The 19,297-nt window shown below is 41.1% G+C and overlaps 1 protein-coding gene across 2 annotated transcripts in view; it reads right to left on the bottom strand.

Moving 5' to 3' along the window:
- Nucleotides 1–18,461, bottom strand: part of HNF4G (hepatocyte nuclear factor 4 gamma) — a 184,547-nt gene extending 166,086 nt beyond the window's left edge. For both annotated transcript variants that reach the window (XM_040354454.1, XM_040354455.1), the window contains exon 1: nucleotides 18,263–18,461. The gene's annotated coding sequence lies outside the window, so the exon portion shown is untranslated. The remainder of the gene's footprint in view (nucleotides 1–18,262) is intronic.
- Between the last annotated feature and the right edge of the window lie 836 nt (nucleotides 18,462–19,297).

Genomic DNA, 19,297 nt, shown 5'->3' with positions numbered 1-19,297 from the left:
TGCAGGAAAAAGTGACTTACCTTTTCCCTGCGATCCAGCGATGTATTTCCACAGTGAACGGCGGCCGGATGTTCCTCCCAATGCACTGTGTTCCCCTGATTGCCTTCCCTGCAAGCGTCGTGATGCAGGGGAGCGGAACGGCGCCAAATTTAAACAGTGAAAAGTAAAAACACAGTAAAACACACTGATACAATTGGATTACAATAAAAAATAAAATACAGTGACCTTTGATTTCCCCCCAGTGTTTTCTCCAGTGCCCTTGTCTGCAGATTTACTGTACTTTGTGTCTGTAAACTGCACAACGACCATGGCATAAAAAAAAACGCCTCTACCTCAAAATCGCTATGCGACCTGCTGGAAAACAGCAACAGCAATACAGAATCGCTTGCAGAGGAGTTGAGTTACAGCGACGCGTGGGAAAGTTCGTCATCAGACGCAGAAAGTGATTTGAGCGATGATCCTGCGACTGTGCCCAGCGATGTGCGGACTTGGTGCTCAATTGAGCATGTAGCACCACCAAGATTTACGTTTACAGGAGCACCGGGGATCAAAGTGGATGTTGAGGATGACAATCCCTTGGCATACCTCCAACTTTTTTTGACGGATGAAGGGATCACCAAAATTGTTTTGGAGACAAATCGCTACCAGGAGCAACAAGCTGCTACCCATCAGCGATTTTCAAGGCGCAGAAAATGGGAACCTGTAACCAGCGACGACATCTGGAAGTTTCTTGGCCTTATAATTTTATAGGGAGTGATGGGGAAACCCCTGCAAAAATGGTACTGGACAACCAACAAATTATTGGGCACACCTTTTTTTGGAACCGTCATGTCGGAATATAAATTTTCGCTGATCATGAAATATTTGCACTTTGCAAATAATGAATACTTTGATGAGAGTTCTCATCCAGCTCCAAAGCTGAAAAAAATTGGGGAGATTTACCAGCTTATTTTGCATAATTTCCAGCAGACCTATATTCCAGAGAGAGACATTACTATTGATGAAAGTCTCATGGCCTCAGACTCTGCTGGATAGAGTTCATCGCATCAAAGCGTGCTCGCTTTGGCATAAAGTCATTTATGCTATGTGAATCCAGCTCTGAGTACATCTGGAATTCGGTCCTGTACACCGGGAAAGGGACCAAATTCTGCCAGCGATTCAGCGGTTTTGTAATGGCAACCGCTTTGGTTCTTTCCTTGATTGAGCCATTGCTCAACCAGGGCTACTGTGACACCACAGACAATTTTTATACCTCCCCAGAACTCTGAGTTCCTTCTCCTAAATAAGACGGACGCATATGGGACTGTGAGGCCTAACCGGCGTGACATGCCGTCAAGATTTGCCAACAAAAAGCTCGGGGCAGGAGAAGTAGCTGCATGGCAGAAAGGGAAAATGATGGCACTGAAGTGGCGGGACAAAAAAGACATGTGCCTTATGAGTACCATTCATAACACCTCGACCGTAATGGTACACATCAAAGGTGGAAAGGATGTGATGAAGCCACAGGTTGTGTTGGACTACAAACACACTATGGGAGGTGTGGACAGAGCTGACCAGGCCATGACCTTTTATCCAGCCATGAGGAAGCAGCAAAAAAATACTATAAAAAAAATTTCCGACATCTTCTGGAACAGTGCCTCTGGAATTCCTTCATTCTGATGGAAAAAAAGTGACAGGCCCATGGTCCATGCGGACTTTGTGTGGAAGGTTGCAGAACTAATCTTTCTGAAGCACCAAACGCCAACGGCTGTAAACCGATCTGGACGTCGGGCTGCTGGTGTTGTGAACCCTGAACGAGTGACTGGTCGTCACTTTATGGACCACATTCCACCCACTGAAAAAAAAAAAAACAGCAGCCACAAGGATGTGTGTGGTTTTCTGCTCCAAGCGCGACGACAACGGAAGAAAAATCCGTAAAGAAATGCGTTTCTATTGTCCCGACTGTGATGTTGGACTTTGTGCTGTACCTTGCTTTAAAATGTTTCATACCCGAGATGTTTACTGACTAAAGATATTGCACCCTTGTTTGACCCCCCAAAAAATCTGAGTTTTTGAATATATTATTTACTAATATGTATTGAATAAAAAGTATTGTTATTATTAAATTATTATTTGTTATTATTTATTATATTATAATTTTGTGTTTCAAACTTTATCATAGTCTACTAGACTCTGGTACCGTTTTCAGCACCTAAAATCTGAAAGAATCATACCGCCAGGGAGGTTAAATTTAACCACCAACTTTTCCATGGATGAATAATGATGTCTAACCCATTAATCTGTAGCGATTTTGGATGACTTCAGACTAGATTGAATAGCCAAAGATGCTCAGAGCCACCACAAATATAGGCCCCAGCAAGCTTAATGCCGCGCACACACAGTCGCTTTTTGTGATGAAATAAAACAAAGTTTTTTTATCATGAAACAAAACGACGCTTTTCAAACTTCATTTTAAAAAACGGCGTTGCCTACACACCATCGTTTTTCAAAGTGCTCTAGCAAAGCGCGGTTACGTTCAGCACGTACGTCAGCACTCTGTTCCATTCAAGCTCGCATCATAACTTGCTTCTGAGCATGCGTGGGTTTAAAAACGTTGTTTTAAACATCGTTTTACCCACACACTATCATTTTAAATGACACAAAAAATGGCGTTTTGAAAAACGACATAAAAAATTGAAGCACGTTCGAATTTTTTTTTTTTTGTCGTTTTTCAGAAGACATAAAACTACGTTTTCCCCACACACGGTCATTTTAAATGACGTTTTTAAAAATGTCGTTTTTTTTTCATCACAAAAAAGGACCGTGTGTACGCGGCATTAGGTTCTGGAATTACGAAAGTAAAGCTAATTGAGACCAACGCAACTCAAATGCAACTGAACTTGTCTAAGGCTGGATTCACACCAAGGCATTTTAGTGCTTTTTGCAATTCTCAGATTTGCACTACAGTCCATTTAACATGGTTTCCTATGGAACAATTTCTGTAAAATACAAAAAGCACTAAAAATGCATAGGTGTGAATCCAGCCTTAAAGTGGAAGTAAACCCTTCAATTTGATAATTACAAAAACAGTTAACATTCCCGGCATGCCGGAAATGCTAGCTGTCACATTTGTTTGTGCTCTCAACCAAACTACCAAACCATCCAATGGCTGGTTTCATAACAGGTCACATGTACAGCATCATGGCAGTTGGAGATTAAACGGAGGTCAAGATGGCCGCTTCCTTGGCTGAAAACGATAGCATACAGAAACCCTGATACAGACAGATTTGGTAAGAGTGCAATCTAAAAGTGGCCCAGCATGCACCAAAATCAAGTGACAAGTTCTAGACAGGTACATGAATTTGGCGTATGCTGCACCACTTTAGAAGTGAATAATTTGCAAAATTTGTCTTCACCACGCTCTATGAATTCCATGATATATCCTTAGGCCCCTTTCACACTGGGGCAGGAGGCGCAGTGGCGGTATAGCGCCGCTAAAAATAGCGGCGCTATACCGTCGGAATTGCGTCGGGATTCGGCCGCTAGCGGTGCGGTATTAACCCCCGCTAGCGGCCGATAAATGGTTAATACTGATGTCTGGTGGCCTGATTTTACAGGGTATGGACACCTAATCATTTCATTTTTTTTTTTTTTTTTTTTAGCTGTGCTTATCATCAGGAAAGAATGGGAAGAAGGATTTTATTGCCCGTTCCCATTATAAAATCATTAAACAAATATTTAGGTTATTGAGGACAGGTGGACTGCCTCTGAAGCTCCTATCTTGTGGTTGCAACCACCCCCACACTTCATCTGCATCCTGCTTTAGTTGCCTGACATTGGAGAGTTTTGTACTTTCAATGCACTGTAAAGACTGGGATGCAAATACAAATATGTTCGTCTTTACTCCCTTGTAGGAACTCAACAGTGAATAAAAAGAGCAGACAAATAAATACCCTTCTATAAAGTGTAGCCTACTGTATCATGTATAGCAGGAAAATTAAAAACTACAAGTGCAAACTTTGTTTAAAAAGTGTATAGGCAGTTATCCATCGATTTGCCTCTCAAGACAGGAACTTAGAGAGAAAGTAGCATTCTATATTATATATTCACAGAATAATCTCCCTCTCCACCATTGCCCTTGGCAAGCACACTGTCAACAAAAATATTCACCAACAAAGCTAATGCATAAATCTCTCATTACAAGTACAATTGATGTTAAAAGTTGAAGCATTAATAGAAAAGGAGTTGAGCTTAAAGTGGATGTAAACCCTCCACACACCCAGTGAAGTGAACATCCTCAGATGGTACATAGAGATGAACCAAATCTCCCTACATAGGTTTTACATCCATATCTGCTGTCTTCGTATTTATATACTGTTTTGAAAGTTCAGATCATGTTAGGAGATTTTCTCTTCCTGTTTAACACAGAGTGTGATGTCTGGGCATACAGCCAAGATAGCTAACATTGCTGATTGGAGAAAAGGCACACACCCCCTCTCCTCATAGGCAGAGACTCTCAGAGGTGTTTTGTAACAGGGCCAGCTCCCTGCTAATATATGTATAGCAACCTCTTGGACAGAAATGTCAGGCTGCTTTTATCTGATGCGTCGTAGAATTTGTCAGGAGTTATCAGGCTGATAACAGAGGAACTGTTCAGGAGAGGGCTAGGGACATAGCTCTTTGAAGATAACAAAATACTGAAGATATATGTGCCCAGCTCAAATTTCATGAATCGGATTTACATCCACTTTAACCACGGACCAAGACCATTTTGCTGGCCAAAGACCAGACCACTTTTTGCGATTCGGCACTGCGTCGATTTAACTGACAATTGCACAGTCGTGCAACGTGGAACCCAAACAAAATTGGGATCCTTTTTTTTCCCATAAACACAGCTTTCTTTTGGTGGTATTTGATCACCTCTGCGTTTTTAATTTTTTGCGCTATAAACAAAAATAGAGCGACAATTTTGAAAAAAAATCAATATTTTAAACTTTTTGCTATAATAAATATCATCTAAAAAAATATATATATATATATATATATATATATATATATATATATATATATATATATATATATATAAAAAATGTCTTCAGTTTAGGCTGATACGTATTTTTTGCATATTGTTGATAAAAAAATTGCAATATGCGTATAGTGATTTGTTTGCGCAAAAGTTATAGCGTCTACAAAATAGGGGATAGTTTTATGGCATTTTTATTAATATATTTTTTTTATTAGAAATGGCAGCGATCTGCGATTTTTATCGTGACTGCGACATTATGGCGGACATATCGGACACTTTTGACGCTATTTTGGGACCATTGTCATTTATACAGCGATCAGTGCTTTAAAAATGCACTGTTTACTGTGTAAATGACACTGGCCGTGAAGGGTTTAACCACTAGGGGGCGAGGAAGGGGTTAAGTGTGTCCTAGGGAGTGATTCTAACTGTGGGGGGCTGGGCTACATGTGACACGACAGTGATCACAGGGAGCAGTAGATCACTGTCCTGTCACAAGGCAGAACAGGGAAATGCCTTGTTTACTAAACATGTACACACTGAAATATTTTGTTTCGTAATTTCGTTTTCGTCCGAAAAATAAATTTATTTAGTTACTCCCGAAATTCGTTTTTATTTCTTTTGTTTTTCGTTAAAAAAAAGCATTTGTCCCAAAATCCAAATTAAGGTTGAATCTGTCATTGAAGGCTTATGGTGTCTGTCGAAAGTTCTAAGGAAAAAAAAAGAAGATTCGACATAATCTTTAAAAAAAAAAAAAAAAAAAAAATTCGACTCTTCATGTCTCTCTATGTCGAATCTTCATGTCTCTCTATGTCGAATTCTCATGTCTCTCTATGTCGAATCTTCATGTCTCTCTATGTCGAATCTTCATGTCTCTCTATGACGAATCTATCATTGAAGGCTTATGGTGTCTGTCGAATGTTCTAAGAAAAAAAAAAAAAAGAAGATTCGACAGAATCTTAAAAAAAAAAAAATTGACTCTTCATGTCTCTCTATGTCAAATCTTCATGTCTCTCTATGTCGAATCTTCATGTCTCTCTATGTCGAATCTTCATGTCTCTCTATGTCGAATCTTCATGTCTCTCTATGTCGAATCTTCATGTCTCTCTATGTCGAATCTTCATGTCTCTCTATGTCGAATCTTCATGTCTCTCTATGTCGAATCTTTTCTCTCTATGTCGAATCTTTTCTCTCTATGTCGACTCTTCTTCATGTCTCTATAATGTTGAATCTTTTCTCTTTATGTAGAATAATATTGGACTAATAGAGTTAAGATTAGGCACATTCGACCGCAACGGAAATAAAGCATTTGTTTATGTTGGATCTTTCGGTTTTCGTTTTCTGTGCTTTCATTATCGTTTGTTAAAACAATAACGAAAATACCTAAAATTCGGACGAAAATGCATTTGGACGAAAACGAATGCACATGTCTATTGTTTACACAGGCATCCCCCCGTTCTGACTCTCAGTGACACGATCGCGGGACAACGGGCGGACATTGAGTCCGCGGGCAGGGCCGGTGCAAGCGCAAGGCAACATGGGCACTTGCCTTACGGCGCACCAGGGAACAGGGCGGAAAATTGAGGTTGCCACCTATGCGGTTTTGACCCAGACAGTACGGGTTTAGGAGGCTGTGCCCGGGTTTCCCTTTGCCTCACACCCGGACACCATTTCCAGCTGAAAGGGGGTACCATGGGGCCTCCTTTTTGGAGCCCCAGCACGCAGGGGGATCGGAGCAGCGGGCGGGGGAAGCAATTACAGAGCAATTAAAACATAAGCGAGAGAGAGAGGTGACAGGCAGCTGCTGGTGCGGAAGTTTTTAATAAAATAAATGCTTAAAAACAATCCACTCACTCTTCATGTTAGAGCTGTAGGCATGTCAGTCTGTGAAGTTGGCTGTCCCACTCTCCCCTCCGATCCACACTGCTGTTTCACTGAATCGCTGGAGGAAGCCAAGGATACAGAGCCGTGGGGAAACTGCAGTGAGCTGTCAACCTGGAGTGCTGTGACCAATCAGAGGCTGACAGTTCACATGAGTTTCCCGCAGCTTTGTTTTCTCCAGCGATTCAGTGAAACAGCAGCGTGGATCGGAGGGGAGAATGGGACAGCCGACTGTGTACAGTGCGTGCATGCGTGCCGGGGGGGGGGGGGCGGCAAAATGCACCTTCGCCTGAGTTGGCAAAAATCCTTGCACCGGCCCTGTCCGCGGGTACCACAGGCACGATCACGGAGCTTGCGGCGGCGTGGGCATGCCCATACGGTGTGAATTTCAAAGCAACGTATCTGTACGTTACTTTGCGCACAGGAGCCATTCTTTCAGCAAGTGGTTAAGGGCGCTGATGGACGTCTGATCCTTAACAACCAGCTAGTGACAGCCTGTGGTAAGGTAAATTATTACAGGCTTTCACTACTGAAATGCAGCATGACTTCATAAAATAACTCATGTGGTATTTTATTAGAATATTTTTCATGACTGCAAAAAATTATTTTGAAAAACTCTGTGCAGTATCTTACATAAGATACCACTTTGTGAATAGAGTTCATTGACACTGACATTAACTGACACATCTAGTAATAAAAAAAAATGAATCCTACTTAAAATATACTGACCCTGACCATTGACCCTGTTTTTTTTACTCTGATCATGAATTTTGACCCTAACCCTGCCCCAATCCTAACCCTGGCACTAACCTAGATCAAACCCTGATCTAGATTGATTTTCTTTTTTTTTTTGGTATAATAGTTTTGTTTGTACACGCACATCTTTGTTCCCTATTTTTCCTTCTCTATTGCAAAGAGAAAAAGATATTAAATGGTATCTTCTTCTCTATTCAAGAGAAGAAAAAAGACACATGGGCAAGCTATACAGTGACTGATCACTGTGGTATCCAATCAGAGGCTATCACAGCCTCTTCTTGGGCTTAGATATTCAGAACATGTGATTTATTAGTAAAAATAAAGCCTTGACTTGTTTAAAAGGACCGGAAGATTTTCCCCCTTCATGACCAGGCCATTTTTCGCAATATGGCACTGCGTCGCTTTAACTGACAAGCGTCGCTTTAACTGACAATTGCGCGGTCGTGCGGCACTATACCCAAACAAAAGTGACACCTTTTTTTCCCCCCACAAATAGAGCTTTCTTTTGGTGGTATTTGATCATCTCTGCAGATTTTTATTTTTTTGCGCAATAAAAAAATCTAAAAAAAACTAAATTTCTTCCTCAGTTTAGGCCGATATATATATATTTCGAAAAAATGTTGTTGGTAAAAAAAAATCGCAATAAGTGTATATTGATTGGTTTGCGCAAAAGATATAGGGGTAGATTCACGTACCTTGGCGCATCTTTCCGCCGGGCGCAGCGTATCTAAGATACACTACGCCGCCGTAACTTTTTTTTTTTTTTCGAATCCTCAAAGAATTAGTGTAGTGTATCTTTGGCGGCGTAAGGGCGCGGAATTCAAATGGATCTAATGGGGGCGTGTTTTATGTAAATACGTTGTGACCCGATATAAACAACGTTTTTTTTTACGGCGCATTCGCCGTCCGTGGGGGTATCCCAGTGCGCATGCTGGAAATTAAACCGGAACAAGCCAATGCTTACGACAGTGACGTCATTCTACACAAATCCCTATTCGCGAACGACTTACACAAACAACGTAAAAAATTAAAAATGCGAGGCGGGAACGACGCCCATACTTAACATTGAGTACGCCTCATAATAGCAGGGGTAACTATACGCCGGAAAAAGCCGAACGCAAACAACGTAAAAAAATGCGCCGGCCATACGTTCGTGGATCACCCTAACAAGCTAATTTGCATAAAATTGCACCTAAGATCCGACGGCGTTCTAAGACGTACGCCTGTCGGATCGATCCGAGATGCAGTCGTAGCTTGTTTTGTAGATACAAAACAAAGATACGACGCGCAAAATTTGAAATTAAGCGGCGTATCAAGAGATACGCCAGCGTAATTCTTTTGTGGATCTGCCCCATAGCGTCTACAAGATAGATAATAGATTTGTGGCATTTTTATTATTATTATTTATTTTTTTACTAGTAATGAATGATCTGCAATTTTTAGCGGGACTGCGATATTGCGGCGTACAGATCGGACACCTAACTGACATTTTTGACACTTTTTTTGGAACCAGTGACATTATTACAGTAATCAGTGCTAAGAATATGCACTGTTATTGTACTAATGACATTGGCAGAGAAGGGGTTAACATCAGGGGCGATCAAAGGGTTAAATGTGTTCCCTGCAGGTGTGTTCTAACTGTATGGGGGATGGGCTGCCTGGGGAAACACACAGATCCGTCTTTCTGCATTCTGCGTGATCTCCCCTGTCAGGACAGAGATTTGCCTTGTTTACACAGCAGATCCCTGTTCTGTCAATGCGGGGAACTATTGCGGGTGGCCGGCAGACATCGAGTCTGCACCACCAGCTGATTGGCTCCCCGATGCACGCGATTACAAACTAGCATTCCTGAGCCGACGTACAATGATGGTGATTCGCGGGAACGAGCTGACCTGCCACAGTACAATGACGGCGTCTGGTCAGAAAGTAGTTAAAGGGAAAACAACCTGTGTGATGCTCAAAATCACCTTGCTGTCAGCAACCTGATGTTTTGGGAACCTTCTTCCCCTTCACTAGGGATACACTATATTACCAAAAGTATTGGGACACCCGCCTTTACACATACCTGAACTTTAATCCCAGTCTTAGTCCGTAGGGCTCAAATTTGAGTTGGACCACCCTTTGCAGCTATAACAACTCTGGGAAGGCTGTCCACAAGGTTTAGGAGTGTGTCTATGGGAATGTTTGACCATTCTTCCAGAAGCACATTTGTGAGGTCAGGCACTGTGGATGAGAAGGTGTTCTATCGGGTTGAGGTAAGAACTCTGTGCAGGCCAGTCAAGTTCCTCTTGAAGGAAACTCTTAGGCCCCATGCACACGAGACGCTGCTAAACTCGAGTTCAGAGGCATTTGGGCATTTTTTTCAACTGCCCCTGAACACATTTAATGTTATCCTATGTGTCCATGCACACAATCACGTTTTTTGGCATTTTAAAGCAGTTGGGATTATGTCCGTTTTTTCAGACGCAAAATTTTGGGTTCAGAAGCGTTTTATTTTTGCGTTTTAAACTTTGGGAGGGTATACAATGTCTTTGAGATAAGCACTGACAGCCGCAAACGCGGTAAAACGCCGCAAATCGCGGCAAAACGCTGCGCAATTCGCGGCAAAAACGGGCGTTTTAAATGCCGTTTTTTGCCTTTGAAAACGTGAGTTTAGAGGTGTTTGTAATTGCTTCTCGTGTGCATGGGGCCTTAAGGCATCAGAATACCAAGATATTTTGGACAATTTCATGCTCCCAACTCAGTGGCAACAGTTTGGGGATGGAGCCTTCCTGTTCCAACATGACTTTGCACCAGTGCACAAAACAAGATCCATGCTGTAAAGACATGGATAAGCGAGTTTGACGTGGAGAAACTTGACTGGCCTGCACAGAGTCCTGACTTCAACACGACAGAACACATTTGGGATGAATTAGAGTGGAGACTGCAAGCCAGGCTTACTCATCCAACATCAGTGCCTGACCTTACAAATGTGCTTCTGGAAGAATGGTCAAACATTCCTATAGACACACTCCTAAACCTCGTGGACAGCCTTCCCAGAAGAAGAGGTTTAAGCTGTTAAAGCTACAAAGGGTGGGCCAACTCAATACTGAAACTATACTCTCTATTAGATTTTCGGCACATTTTTGTCTTCAGATTTACCAAAACCATAAAATATGAGGTCAAACCTTAAAGTCTTATTGACCCCACATCTCTCCATAAAGAGGACCTGTCACAGTAATTCCTATTACAAGGGATGTGTACATTCCTTGTAATAGGAATAAAAGTGATAAAAAAAAAATGTAAAAATAAAAATAAAAAATGTAAAACTCCCCTGTCCCCGGTAGCTCGCGCTCAGAAGCTAAGTCCCGCCCACATATGTAAACGCCGTTCAAACCACACATGTGAGGTATCGCCGCATGCGTTAGAGCGTGAGCAACAATTCTAGCACTAGACCTCCTCTGTAACTGACATTTTAAAGCGTGACATGTTAGGTATCTATTTACTCGGCGTAACATCATCTTTCACATTATACAAAAAAATTGGGCCAACTTTACTGTTTTGTTATTTTTTTAATTCATGAAACCGTTTTTTCCCCCCAAAAAAGGCATTTGAAAAATGATTGCACAAATACTGTGCGAGAAAAAAAGTTGCAATGACTGTCATTTTATTCCCTAGGGTGTCTGCTAAAAAATATATATATAAAATGTTTGGGGGTTCTGATTAATTTTCTAGCAAAAAAAAATAGATTTTTACATGAAGGAGAGAAGTGCCAGAATAGGCCCGGTGGACAAGTGGTTAATGTGGGGTACTGGGCATTTTCTTTTTTTTGCAAGCTAAAATTAATCACATTAAATAATCCCTAAAACATATTAATAGCTCTCCAATCTTTCCAGAAATCATTGCAAACACTTGCCTTATATCCTCCAGCTCATGTTGTGGCCGTATCCATCATATGTGGGGCATGTGAAGCCCAGTTCCTGTTTCTTCCTGGTTTTCAGGGAGAGGTGCATGCTGGGCGATTTTTAGGCACAGTAATGCCCAGAGACTCCTGGGAAATGAGTGTCATCATTTCCCAGGAGGCAATGGGGTCTTAGGACAGGAAGTTGAACCACCTAGAACCAGGAACTAGGCAGATTACGAATACTGTAATAATGTTTTTTTTTTTTACATTAAAGGCAAGCTGTTAATAGAAAGTTAATAGAAAGTTCATTTTTGGGGTGGAACTCCGCTTTAAGTCTATGGATAACCAAAATGTTTAGTTCTGAATAGAATAGTGAAGGATTACAACCTTGTCAGTTGGCTTTCTGTGCTTGTTAGATTTACCATCTCTATTTGTCCTGCTGACCACTGGCACTGAAACAGAAAGTCCAATCCAAAATTGTACAGATATTAGTAGAACATGGGTAAAGGTAAATTTCCAGTGAAGAGGACAATATTTTCTTGTGACAGCTACCTGTGGGGAACTCCTTAATTTATTATTATTATTTTTTTTTAAACACTTACAATGTACAAACAAACATTAAGGACCACACACCACAGTATGTGCGCCATTCCAAAATATAAAAGGGGAGAAAAAATAAATAATAATAATAAAAAAAAAAAGTGCATTACATTAAAACACCAGTATAAACATTGCCCGTGAAACCTGTCGACTCAATCGACACCATTCCCTCAACCCCTCGTTACATGCTTCAACCAAAGTATAAGGATTCATTTGACAGAACCATCCACTTCAGCAAGAGAATGAGATATATGAAACCCACCATACTTTTAGCGAGTTTTCCCTGTCCTTCCAGTTGCATCTTTTGGAGCAGGAAGTAAAGGGAAATCTTTCTGATGAACAAAGACAGAAAAAAAACAAAAAACAACTGTTTTAAACCTTTATTTACCTTGTATATACCTATTATTTTATTATCCAAAGCCAACGTAAAACGTTTTGGCTTGAGATACTCTTTAACCACTTCAGCCCTGAAAGATTCCCCCCCCCCCTTCCTTACCAGAGCACTTTTTACAATTTGGCACTGCGTCGGTTTAACTGACAATTGCGCAGTCCTGTGACGATGTACCCAAACAAAATTTGGGTGAATTTTTCCCCACAAATAGAGCTTTCTTTTGGTGGTATTTGATCACCTCTGCGGTTTTTATTTTTTGCGCTATAAACATAAGAACAGCGACAATTTTGAAAAAAAAACACACTGGGGTAGATTCAAAGAGCAATTGCGCCTGCGTAACCATAGTTACGCAGCGCAATTGCTTACTTCCCCCGGCGTATCGAATGCTCCTGATTCAGGAACCTCGATACGCTGACTGCAGCCTAAGATATGAATGGCATAAGGCTTCTTATGCCATCGTATCGTAGGCTGCATTCTTACAATGGCCGCTAGAGGGCGTTCCCGCAGTGATCAGCGTATAGTATGCAAATTACATACTAACGCCGATTCACAACGTTATGCGAGCCCTGCGTACGCAGTTTACGTCGTTTACGTCCGTCGGGTTTCGTGTAAGGCTGCTCCTGCTAATAGCAGGGGCAGCCAATGCTACGTATACCCATCGTTCCCGCGTTGCGAAGTTTAAATTTTACGTTGTTTGCGTAAGTGAATCGTGAATGGCGCTGGACGCCATTCACGTTCACTTTGAAGCAAATGACGTCCTTGCGACGTCATTTACCGCAATGCACATCGGGAAAGTTTCCCGACGGAGCATGCGCCCTACGCTCGGCGCGGGAACGCGCCTAATTTAAATGATTTCCGCCCCCTACGGGATCATTTACATTAGGCGCCCTTACGCCGGGCATTTTTGAGGAGCGCCCACGCAAATTACGTGGCTACTGCTTCGTGAATGAAGCGTAGCGCAGTTAATTTGCGGGGGCGCAGGGAAAAAACGGTACGCTGCGCCTCCGTAAGGAGTGCGCAGCGGTACCTGAATCTACCCCACTATCTTTTACTTTTTGCTGTAATAAATATCTCACATTTAAAAAAAAATGTCCTCAGTTTAGGCCGATATGTATTCTACATATTTTTGGCAAAGAAAATTGCAATAAGCATATATTGATTGGTTTGCATAAAAGTTATAGCGTCTACAAAATAGGGGATAGAATTATGGCATTTTTAGTATTATTTATTTTTTTACAAGTAATGGCAGTGATCATCAATTTTTCAATTGCAAAATTATGGCGGACAGATCGGACACTTTTGACACATTTTTGGAACCATTGACAATTTTACAGAGATTAGTGCTATAAAACTGCACTGATTACTGTAAAAATTTCACTAGCAGGGAAGGGGTTAACACTAGGGGGCGATCAAGGGGTTAATTGTGTTCCCTCTGCATGTTCTAACTGAATGGGGTATGGGACTTACTAGGGGAAATGACAGATCGCTGTGTCACGAGTGATCGCGGGTGCCTGGCGGTCATTGCGCCTTCCGGGCACTCACATTTGCTTTGTGGGCTAGCAGCGGGCATGTGCCTCCAGCAGCGTGCGCGCTCATAGTGGCCACAGGGCGAAGCGACGTAAAATAATGTTGTTTCGCCCAGCCAAGCCATGCTGCCGTGCCTGGTCGGCAAGTGGTTAAATACGTTTGTTCATCCCTACTCAAATATATGTGCCTTCTTGGAAATACTATGCAATGAGCTGCAATGACCTGAGGTCTCTGTAAACACAGAAATACATAGCTCCCAACTGTCCCTGGTTTCGAGGGACTGTCCCTAATTTGGAGCAATGTCCCTTTGTCCCTCTTTCCGTCTCATTTGTCCCTCATTTTGGTATGATCTGTATAGTTGTCAATAAAATGTACTTTTTAATCTTTCAAATAGTGTTTCCCAGTGCTAAACCTTTTATCCAATTTCTAAATTGCTACATTTGTCAATTTTAAAAGCCAATATAAAGTAATAGTAGTGGTAAAAAAAAGCACTTAGGATTTAATTAACCTTTTTTTGGGTTAATTCTCCTTTAAGGGGTCATGGCAGAGGGCATGACCTATGCCTGCATACATTTGCTAGTAGGTGTCCCTCATTCGCATCTCAAAATGTTGGGAGGTATGGAAATATGTGTAGGGTCTGATTCGCATATCTAAAATTATATCATGAAGTTTCACGGTCTGGATCACTCACTCCACATATTGCTCTTATATTTTGCTATCTTCATTGTTATATATGTAGCGCCCTGCTCCCAAATATGAGGGCACTATTTCAAATTTAGGGGATGTCTGGGCCAATAGTTGGGCCCAGACCTGTTGAATTATATACAAATTTGCTCCTGTTCTGGCTTTGGTACTGCCTGGTAGTATTTTCCCTTGTTGCCTGTGGGTGGCGTTACCACTTAAGGCCCTTGTTGGAACGCAGGTGTACCATGGTGTATTTGGTGTCCCTCCTTCGGCAACGGTGCAGTGGGAGTGGTGACCCCGCTGTGCATGCTGGGAGGGGATACTTAAGGGCCGACGCCATTTTTCGGGGTCCTGTGCTGTCTGTCCTGCGGGAAGAAGCCACTCAATGAAGGAAGCCAGGGGAGGACCAGTCCCGGAAAGGACTGAGCGGAAGGTTGGTACTTTGGGAGAGGCCTGGTAACTTATTGAAGGATGCACCGTAGCCTACAATACCTTATAGTCCGCCGGATTGGCTTAAGGACTCTTTGGCTGTAAAGGAAGGAAGTTTGGGACTTTAAATCCTGTGGCAGAGGATTCCTGACTATCCATTCTGTGTTTCTTAAATGGTCTGTGGCAGAGACTGTTTCTATACTGTCTGTGCATCATTGTGGCTGCTAGGCCATGTAAGAGGGGTATATCCGGGTGAGCAATACCCACTCAGGATTGAGTGGCGAATATTCAAACTTTGAATACTGTTGTGAATTCTGTAGCTGAACCTTCCCCCTTCTCTCTATATTCTCTACTTCCTTCGTAAGTTTTATGCAGTGAAAATAAAGCCTACAGTTGAAGGTTTTACATCTTGTGTGGACACAAGCTGACTTTCTCCACTGGACAACGAACAACGAGGCAGTAGTGTATTTAGGTTTTGTGCTGCCCTAGGCCTGACTAAACTTGTGCACCCCCTAATTTAAATATGACCCACCCCTTCCTGTCAAGGCCACACCCCTTTCTGTTTAAGACCCACCCTGACATTTTCGAGTGGGGACACTAGTTCTTATGGCCTGGGGGGGGGCATTGGATTCCCTTAATTTGCATAGATTTCCTCTCACTTCCTGTTTGGCTATGGGGCAGGAAGTGAAAGGAAAATCTCTGCAATGGGACAGGGATGGTAAAAAATAAACTGATAGGGGCTATAACCCTCCCTTACTCTATCCAAAATGAAAAAAAAAAAGTGTTGCCTATAGTTCTACTTAAAGCACACATTTCTGATAATTTTATGGAGAGGACTTATGCTGCGTACACACGATCAGGCTCACATCGAAATTCCATTGGAAAAAATACTAAACTCTGATGGAATTCATTGGAATTTTCGATGAAAAAACTCAGATGGGGCTACACACGATCGGAAAATCTGACTTTTTCCATTGGAAATTCCAATCGTGTGTACGGGGCATAAGAAGATATAACCATGGCAATGGTGCAGCAGAAAACATATAGCACAGTGAGGAAGGTTTGTGGTCCAGGATAATAGGACAGCTTGTGTTACACTAAAGCCTCGTACACGCGATCGGTCCATCCAATGAGAACGGTCTGAAGGACCGTTGTCATAGGTTAACCGATGAAGCTGACTGATGGTCCGTCGTGCCTACACACCATCAGTTAAAAAAACGATCGTGTCAGAGCGCGGTGACGTAAAACAGAACGAAGTGCTGAAAAAAATGAAGTTCAATGCTTCCAAGCATGCGCTGACTTGATTCTGAGCATGCATGGATTTTTAACCGATGTTAAATTTAAAGCAAGTTGGCTTTTTTTTTAACCTATGGTTAAATAACCTATGGGGCCCACACACGATCGGTTTGGACCGATGAAAACGGTCCATCAGACCGTTGTCCTCTGGTTAACCTATCGTGTGTACGGGGCCTAACTGTTAGGGACTCTTTCTGTGCTGCCCCCCTGCAAAGTGCTGCCCTAGGCTTGGCAACTGGCCTAGGCCAGCATACAGCGTTGCTTAGAGGTTATGTGTATTTCCCAAAATCTAAACCAGCAGCTCCTTCGGGGGTAGTGCTACATATAGAACACAACTACTGTTCAATCTTATCTTCCATATCTACCTCTTTATCTTTTAGCTTATTCTTTAGAAAGCCTTCCCACTTCCATTGTTTCACATGTTTAAGTATATTTTTATGTTACTGTTTTAGCCATTGTATTTACAGTGCAGGGAAAGATGTTGGCACTGGGGAGCTATTTATAAAAAAATGAAGAAAATAATATAGTCAATAAAAATAAAAATAAAATAATACGTCTCTTGAAATATAAGTATTGCTCATTTGTATTCTGCAGTCCAAGACTTATGTTTCTCTAGGCCTTTCTGTCCATTTGCACGTTCTCTGGCTGTGTCATTCCATTACAATGCAAGCCAGATCCAATTCTTGCCAGAAAGCCTGTAATATTTACATGCGCCCAGCACTTTATCACACTGACATTTCACCCATCACTATTCTGTCAGATATACAGCATAAACCACTGAGAAAATAGCACATAACCTCCATAACAAGAACATAAAGCTCAAACTATAATGGCAATAGTCTTTAAATGATGACCGGCAATAAATCCTGATATGTTGCATTATGGTGCATTGATTAGAAATACTAAAACATTCTAGGGAAGGGTGTTGTACGCCACTCTGTGTAGGGAGGGAGGCGGCTTAGCTCCACAGCAAAAATAGCATATGTTTGCCATACATATACTTAGCACAGCATGCAGGTATGAAAAAAAAAAAAAAAAAGCTGAGGTTTTAAATGGACATTATGTGAAAGTAAGCAGGTTAAATCGACATTGGAAACAACAGAGGAATAAAGTCACAATTTAAACAAATTGTCACGGCCTATAGGACAAAAAAGCAACAGGTAAATTGCCACAGTAGCCAATAACTACCAATTACTAGCAGTCAACCTTTATTGTTCAAACTGGTATAACCTGTTGAAAGATGGGATCTGATTGCGTCCATCAGCGCTCTAAGCACTACTTTTTTATAAATATACCAGTTTGTATACAATAGTATTTACCATGTAATGGTTCTGTTATAAATATAGATCAGGTAGAACATAATAGAACAATAATAATAATAATAATAATAATAATTATACATTATAATAACACAATAGCGTATTGTCATGCATAATTATAATTTCACACATTTAAATAATACTTGTAGAAAGAAAATAAATACCGTAAATAACAATTACAAAAGAAACATATCAATGTGTGACAAATTAAAAAAAGAAAACACTACTACTACCTTGAATTCGGAATGCTTTTCATAAGAAAAGATGTCATAATAACAAACAAATACACGTTTATTAAGTGAGAGCAATAGGAAGTATCAGGCAGACTAGTGACAGACGTCATGTGACACACAAACACAACAATCTAGAAGAAAAGACGCGTGGAAACAATTTGTTTACATAAATGATGAACCTTACCCTCACTATACCCCTGATAATTACTAAGAGTGATAGTAAAGTTTTTTTTTTTCTAGTTTGAAGCCCTGTTTACTAACCTTTTTAAACCGGATCCTGAAATCACCAGAACGTCATTTTCCTGATAAAACAGATTCAGACCAAGCGGGTCACCTTTGTCGGCAAATATCTCCTAAACAGGCGTCTTACTTTAGATGTGTTTCAAAAATCAAGTGGAGAGACGTTACCATATGCTATACAATATTACCTTTACTCAATGGCGACAGGGCTGCCTACCATCAGATCGATTTACTAAACAAACTAAAACGTGGGTGGGGATGTTAAACAGTAACTACTGTAGTAAACCACAGGTAAAAATGAAAGCTACTTGTTTCGCAGACAAACACACATGCCATTTTACAGGAGGCTGCTTTATAGATCACTAAAATGCAGGGTGGAGGAGGAAAATAGATATATTTAATCTGTTTCAGAAGAAAATGTTTTCAATTACATTTAATACAATGCGATGCAAGCAATTACCAGTAAAAGTACCAAGGACACCATGCTGAAATTATAGCTGAATAATAACATTTAAAAAAAAAAAATCTGGCAAAAAAGTAACAATGCAAAGAAGTCCTAGCTAAGGTTTAATTTACTTCCAGGTTTGTTGCTGTTAAAGATTTCTACATGGGGAAATTATTTATCAAGACAGCTGATGTTATGCATTTAAAAAAGCAGTATGCAGTACAGTACCTAAGGACAGATGCAAAAGTAAAAGTAAAAGCACTTCACAGTAAATTCAACTGTACTGTATATCAAGGACAAGTTGCTATTGACAAGTCCTTTTGTATAGTCATGTGACCTTACACAGACTTTAAGTTGAAACTTCCGCCTGTCCAAGTTTAAAGCGGAACTGCAATCATTTTTTTCATCTTTCCATCTATTAAATCTTCTGCCCTTGTTGTTTTACCTTTTTCCTTTTTTTTCTGATAGTAAATACCTTATACAGCCCATTTCCTGTTTCTTGTCTGGTAAAAAGCCTAGGCTTATAACATCATGCACAGCTCTATCTCTCTCACTGTCGTGAGAGTTTGCCAGGAAGGGAGGGGGTGAGTCATAAAAGGGCCAATGAGAGC

This window comes from Rana temporaria, chromosome 5, assembly GCF_905171775.1.
Source record: "Rana temporaria chromosome 5, aRanTem1.1, whole genome shotgun sequence".
In the NCBI taxonomy this organism is placed as follows: Eukaryota; Metazoa; Chordata; class Amphibia; order Anura; family Ranidae; genus Rana; species Rana temporaria.
This window is presented reverse-complemented; position numbering and strand designations above follow the sequence as displayed.